The sequence below is a fragment of the Canis lupus genome, chromosome 18 (genome assembly GCF_003254725.2).
Source record: "Canis lupus dingo isolate Sandy chromosome 18, ASM325472v2, whole genome shotgun sequence".
Taxonomy (NCBI): domain Eukaryota; kingdom Metazoa; phylum Chordata; class Mammalia; order Carnivora; family Canidae; genus Canis; species Canis lupus.
In genome coordinates, this window is record NC_064260.1 from 26095424 (window position 1) to 26102457 (window position 7034).

The window sequence follows — 7034 nt, forward strand, 5'->3', positions numbered from 1 at the left end:
CGCAGAGCAAGAATGCACTAACATATTTGCTGGACTGGCCAGTTTTTTTGTACTTATTGGCAAGGCTATGAGTTAAGTAACAGATTGAGTCTGAATCATGTCATGAGACGAGAGACTTGCAGCTCACCTGTGATAACCCGGCATCTTCCATTAGCTCTGGCTTACCAATAAAAGTGGAAATAAAATGAGGTGGATATGATTTCTGGGTATGGTGGGTTTTCCAAGAACCACACTTTTTGTAGTGATTGTCTTTGAGAAGGAGAGCACAATGACCTAAACAAATTCTGATTTGGTCAATCCTGGCGTCTGTTTTATGGATGAGATTAGCATTGTGAGGCCGGACTAACATCTATCGCTTGGCTGGGGATCCCTGAAGGGCATTTGGGTCAATAAGAAGCAACAGCAGACAAATCTTACAGCCTAACAGGGTGGATCTCATGACCACTGGGCTTCTAGACAGTGCTGGCAAATGTCACTTACCTCACCATCCAGGAACCTGTGGTTCAGAACCCATGAAGAAAAGCCTTGGGCCTCAAATGAGAATGTCTAGAGTGAAGCCATCACAATGTGGTAAAATGAAATGCAAATTTAATTGGAGGGGGGAAAAAAAGTCTAGATGATTCCATCCTATGTTCAGGGGCAGTCCAATTCTGAGAACCTTTCTCCTTCTCTTCTTCCTACCTCCACGTTCTCAGTCAGTCCACACAGTCTTTCACTATAAGCTCTTTCACTATATCTGACTGAGATGAAGGGATTTCTGGTCTTTCCTTCTAGTTTTAACTACGTCACACCCCGATACCTTGAGTACCTTCACTGAGTGTGACTGCTCTGGCAGAGAGTCTTGCACCTTCAATTAGGATGGGCTGTGGCTTTCCTGACCTAGGGACTGACGGCTGGGCTGCTGGGCATGAAGCGGGGATAGGAGAGAGGGGAAACTAACGTGAGCCATCTGAATATAACTCAGCAGGGAACTTGCCAAACAGTGAGCAAAGCCGCTGCCCATGGAATGGGAGCCCGGGAGAAAGCGGGGTGGGTCGTGAATGGAAGAAGAATGGTGATCAGGACGGGGTAATTATGGCGAAGGGTTAAGAGGAAAGTGAATGTAAGCGGCAACATTGCAGAAAGCACGAGGCAAAGGATGAGGTGGGTCCTGGGTGTCTGAGGACTGCTTTGAAAACTCATCTGGTCTCCTCTTGATCACTGGCGCTCCTACAACAAGCAAGAATGAAAGGGATATGGCGTCAGCAACCTATAGTTCATCACTCACAGTTCCCTGTGAGCACGCAGTTCCAGGCTCTCCCCTCCCCTCCTTCAGTGATATTAGTTTGCCTTCCCTGGGAGTGGCCCGGTCTGGGGTGGGGGGTGAGGGGGCAGATCCTCAGGGCTACAGTTGGATAAAGGGATGCTCAGCCTTACCAGCAGATGGCCAAATAGGAGTTCACTTTAGATTGGCAGGTCGGGACCAACTTAATCACCAAGAAGTCACATTTCTGGCAAAGCAGAGCTTGTGGTAGTAACAGGCCATCCAGAGAGACCTGCTTCCACTGGTAGCTCAGGGCCAGGAAGTTACATCACCGACGAATATTTTTAACTGCACCAGTTTCTTTAAGACAGTGACAGCACCCAGAAGGTGCTGCGGAAACCCTACTCTCGGATCTGTTGCGTTATTACCAGGTACCATTCTGATCCCATTATGACATCACTCTGCCTATGGGAGAAGGGGCAGCCGGCAGAAAATCATGAGGTAGGGGTGGAGGAGGTAGGTAAACTGGGCGTGGCTGATGTCCCATTATGGAGATTCAGAGATACAGCAGTGAAATTGCGGACCCAGCACCCCACCCAAAGGGGAACGGGAATCCTGTGACTCGCCCACATCTCAAATCCCCAGAAAGAACCAACGTGGAAATGCTTTGAGTTTCTTCTGCATTAAGTGAGAAAGTTTACATCTTTGCATGGTACAGGAGAGTTGAAATAATATTTGGGATTCTCTCAGGGACCTAGATACCTTTGAAATGGGTGTTGGCGAGAGACGGGCCTTAAGAAAGATAAGTGGCCATGGAATTTCTAATTCCCAAGTGACTCAATATCAAGGGAGCTTAATTATGAGCCAGCTTGAAACAGGGAAAGCAGTGACTCAGGCCAGGATCTATATGTAAAGATCAACGACGTGGCTCCACTGTCTTTATTTTCTGCAGTTAAAAAGCCCAGTCTGGACCTCGGTTTCAACCTGCGTCAACCAGAAAGTCAGAACTGACACTGTGAGTGAAGGTCTGGTCCTGACTCTGCCATTTGCTCCTACCCCAAATCTGGAACATGTCACTCAATATCTTAAATTCCCAACTTCTATAATGAGCGTCCTGCTACCTGCCTTACCCACCTCACAAGATTTTATTTCTAAAATGTAGGTGTGAACATGTCCCACAGATTTAAAAAGGCCTCGCCTCTGTAATGGGAATTCTTCTCAGGCACCGTGGTAGTGACCCCGAGTTCTTCAGTCTGGGCATCACAGCGAGAGCACAGACTGGGCAAGCACTATCATGTACTTAATCGTCTCATGCGCTGAATTTTTTTTAAAAAGCCAGGTCGAAATGCTCTAGAATCCAGGGATTTTAGGGAACAATCCCATAGCCAGGTATCCCCTATTATATTGAGTGGTGAGAACAAGATCCACTTCTAATTTCCCGTGGGTCCCTTGGTTCTCGCTTCTCTTTGAGTTTTCACTCAGGAGAATCCTAAGAACAAGGAGGGCCCCTCAGGACGTCTGCTGGGCTCTGGTGGTGCCAGGAACTTACTTCACCTTCTAGGTTGTGGCTGCCTTATTTGTAAAAACCCCGCCACACGTGGTTGTGGTATTAAATGAGGTCATACAAGTAAGATGCCTGAGCACTGCGATGGCACCCAGGGAACGTTAGGTGAAATTATTAAGGCAGCAGAAGAGGCCAAGCTCTGGAGTCTCATCTTCCTTGGTGCCTCAGGTTACCTTAGTTTCTCCTGGGTTCAAGGCTCCGAGAAGCTCAGATGCCTCAAATGGATCCCCACCCACAGGGCAGGGCTGGAGGACCGCTAAGGAATTTCTACCAAAGAGCCAGTAGAGGGAGCTCCCAGGTAAAACTGCTCTTCTCTAGTCTACATTTGCTTCATTTCTCCCTAAAACAAATCTCTGCCCAGAGGCCACAGACTTTTTCTCTACCAGAGACCTTTTTACTGAGGGAAAACTAGAGTGCTCAGCAGAAGACCCAAACCCAATCCTGCTCTCAGAGAGCCCAGTAGTTCTGGAACTTGGGAGGCACATTGAGTCCCATTTGGCAAGGTTCAACTCTTGGGCTCCAGGTGCAACTTGGTATAGAAAGGACAGTTCCTGTTGGGGCTGAACCAAGGAGATCTGGGGCTGAGACTTTGAGGCTAACACTTCTCTCACCGTGGAATTTGGAATGTGCTCTAGCTTTCCAGTCCCCCTCTCTCCACAGATACCTAGAGTTGTAGGCACTGAAGGACCTTTATTTTAAACTTGTTACGAGGCCGTCATGAAGCCTGGCCACTGTTAAGCAGCAGGGTGAAGGAAATAGTCCTTGCCTGCTGTTAGGAGCCTTTAGACCCAAGTAGATGAGAAGCTAAATGATGGACACGGCATGTCTTTCAAAGACCTAAGGTGCTGCCGGAAAGGGGCAACATGGATTCTGCTGAGGATCTGAGCTGAGCTTTCCCCGTCCCTTCTCTGCTCAGATTCTTCAAGTCAACCAGGTGGCCCACTCTCAGGGCACAAGACCTTTCTTCCTCACACTTAGTTTCTGGCTCACAGTTAATCAATGCAATAGTAGGAGCCCCAAGAGATAGTGGGAAATATTTCTAGTCTTTCTTACAATTAACATCTGCTCACAGCCTGATTTTGATTAGCAGTGGCCTCATTTCTTTTAGGGTACCCACGGGGCTCTGTGCCTCACCTACTTACAGGATGATACATAGCTTAGGAGGAACCCAGAATGAGGCAGAGACTTGACATATAGGAAGGTTACATATATATGAGGGCTTCCTCTCCCTCCTTCTGCTGGCGTGATATCAAGATTAACTATAGCTAATATTTATTGAGTATTTACTAATCTCAAGTACTGTGCTCATAGGTAAGTAGCACCCCATTCAATCCTTACAACAACTGAGTGAAACAGTTCTTATTGCAATTTTATATCATTTTATAGTTGAGGAGCTGGGACTTAGGCTAAATAGCCTGCCTTAAGTCAAACAGCTGTTAAGTGTAGTAGCTGGTATCCTGAAATACAGGGCAGCCCCTCTTTGAGCCCTAGCTGGATTTTCCAGAACAGACAAGAGTGGAGTTCCCTTTGGTATTAGAAGTTTCCATGAGTACGGGGAACCTGGGCACACCTTAAGTCCCAACCAGGACCGATGGAAATATCTGATGTTCCTTCTCATTCCATTGTTTCCTTTTCATAGGCCAAGTATGACCTGTCTCACGAGGAAGAATTACCACCAGGCTGAAGCAGTTCACCTCCTCTTCCCTCTCTCACATAATCCCTTCGACTCTGGACTAACAGTGGACAAGAGGGACTCGTTACATCTTTGGCAGATGCGTCGGACTTCTATAACTTGGGATGAACTGAATGACCAACATCTGGGGACCTAGTTCAAGGATAGAATTCTTTAGGGCTCATGCCTGTAAGGAAAAGGCTCTTTGGGAACTGCCATTAAGAATAACCTGGGGGGGAAAAGAAAAAGAATAACCTGGGGGAGAGAGAGGTAAACTATGGATTTTATCAGCAGCTCTCAAATCATGACTTCATCAATCCTGATCTGTAACTTCGTTGGGCTCTATTTACCCAACTCTGCTTAAGGGTTAGTGTTGGCCCCTTTGACATGGGGGCTTGGACCATGTAGAGCAAGTGCAGGCTGCAGAGCAAACCTCACAGGAGGTACTCCTCATAATCCTAGATGACAAAGACCCTGCCTTCAATCACCCCATATGCTTGGCTGCTACTACCCACCCTCCTCTTGAAGTCAAGACAAGGAAGCTGTCCAGTGAGAAGGTAGGCTTCTGATGACATGGAGGAGAAAAAAAATGAAGGAGCTACTGCCTTGAAGAGCCTGAGAACCACTGGCGACAGGAAGAAGAGAGGACTCAGGCCCAGTCTTGTCTTGTCCTTTCAGCTCCATGTCTCTAGGACTGACACCAAATGTTTTGACTCATGGAATAAGTTGCTGCTGCCAGCCACCAGTAGGAGCAAATACAGAGGTTCTAATGGGCTTCAAACAATATGTTAAGTTGCAAATCGAAACACAACTTTGGTCTGGATTGTAACTCGGGAGAATTATTAATGTTTTGATTGGGTCTCAGACTCATGCATACAAGGGGCTTATTACGATTAGGGATTTATGGTCTGGTTGACTTCCAGGCCTTGAAATGGATGCACCAAGCCCTCAGCAGGGACCAGACCAGCCTGCATCATTCTGCAACCTGGCTTCATGTGCATCCTGCTTAGTTAGAGAGTATTTATATTTTCCTTGAACTCCCCTTCAAATGCCTAACAGTCCCCCACGAGGGACTTGAACGGGTGGGATATTAGGGACAGAGATGCCTTAAGAATAGAGGAAACGCTAATAACAGCAAGAATCCAACTGACCGCTTTTCATACACCAGGCAGTGTCCTAAGCTCTTCATATGTATTCATTTACTTATTGTAACCACAGGAGGTGGGTACGATTATTATCCCCATCTCATAGATTGAGGAAACAGAGAGGTTACTGAACTTGTCTGAGGTCTCCGAACTATCTAGTAGGCAGGGTTTGCATCCAGGCTCCCTGGCTTGTGTTCTGAGTCTCTCTTCTTAACAGAAAGATCTCTGAAGTGCTGGGAGGGGCTGGGCATGTATAGGTCCCAGGGGAAAAGGAATCCTTATTCAGTCTTGCGTTGTATTTGCTGTCAATTGTCTCTGGAGTGCCAGACATCGTGGGGACAAGTGGGACCAGGGAAACCTATTGTCTGAGGTCTGAACAACCACTGACCCCCTGCATCCCACAACCATAAAGGAAGACTGGTAACAAGGACAAACTTTACATTAGACTCATACATGCTTATTCTTCCAGACGCCTTAGGAGCTCCGTAAGGACAAGAATTATTCAGCTTGCTCTGAGCAGCACTCATGATATTGCATAAATTATAGGGTTGGTCAACTCTGACCCTTGCTTCAGAGATGAGGTCATGAAAGGCCAAGTGAATCACCTAAGTTCTCTAGGTTAGGGCAGCAGAACCTCGACTAGAGCCCAGCTGACACACCTGCTTCCACCAATTAATCACAGAGTCTCTGAAGACCAGGGGACAGACAAGAGAATGTAGTGGTCGCTGATGAGTACTGAAGCCCCTACCTTCTAGAGGGGGAAAAACCCAAAGGTGTTCCTTTAATCTGTCTAAGGGAAGTAAAACCTGGAGGGAGGGTCACCTTGCCCCAGGTCACAGGCCAAAGGAATGACCTCATTGATTTCTGCTCCCAAATGTTCAGCTCACCAGATTCCTTGAACACAATATAGGTGGTAAAGCTTTTAAAATTCTGAGAGTTTATAAATAGCAGGTTAATGTAGAGTGGGAGAAATCCTCATGCCTTGGTGGAAATGACTAACAAAGGAGTTTTCAGGGAGGGCTAGTGGCTATTTTACTATTCCTTAAAAAAAAATCCTCTCCCTAAATGATTCATTTTCCAAATATGTGTTAATTCAATATAGAAAAGTAAGTAGAAGCAAATATCCCTTGTAGTGAACTGGGATCCTAACTCCTGTCCTAGATTGAGGCCACTCCTTGGAAAGCAGATCTTCCCACGCTCAGTGGTTTTTTAATACCCAAGATGTAGTGGTCAGGGTAAATCCTATTGTTCTGAGACCCATGAACCCTAATGTAATCATCCCATGAGCTTCAAATAGGATGAACTGCCACAAAATCCTGGCCCCCTCACCAAACATACCAAGTGTCTGGAACAAAAAAAAAAAAAAGTGGATTTTAATGGATGGAACTTCTTCTATTTCAAATGATATAT

General features: G+C 46.4%; 1 long non-coding RNA gene across 1 annotated transcript; it reads right to left on the reverse strand.

The window, feature by feature from the left end:
• Positions 1-571: 571 nt before the first annotated feature.
• On the reverse strand, positions 572-1742 carry LOC112663515 (uncharacterized). Its single transcript, XR_003139307.3, has 2 exons — positions 1417-1742; positions 572-1209 (listed from the first exon to the last, which is right to left on the reverse strand). It is a non-coding gene; the product is annotated as an uncharacterized LOC112663515 (long non-coding RNA).
• Between the last annotated feature and the right edge of the window lie 5292 nt (positions 1743-7034).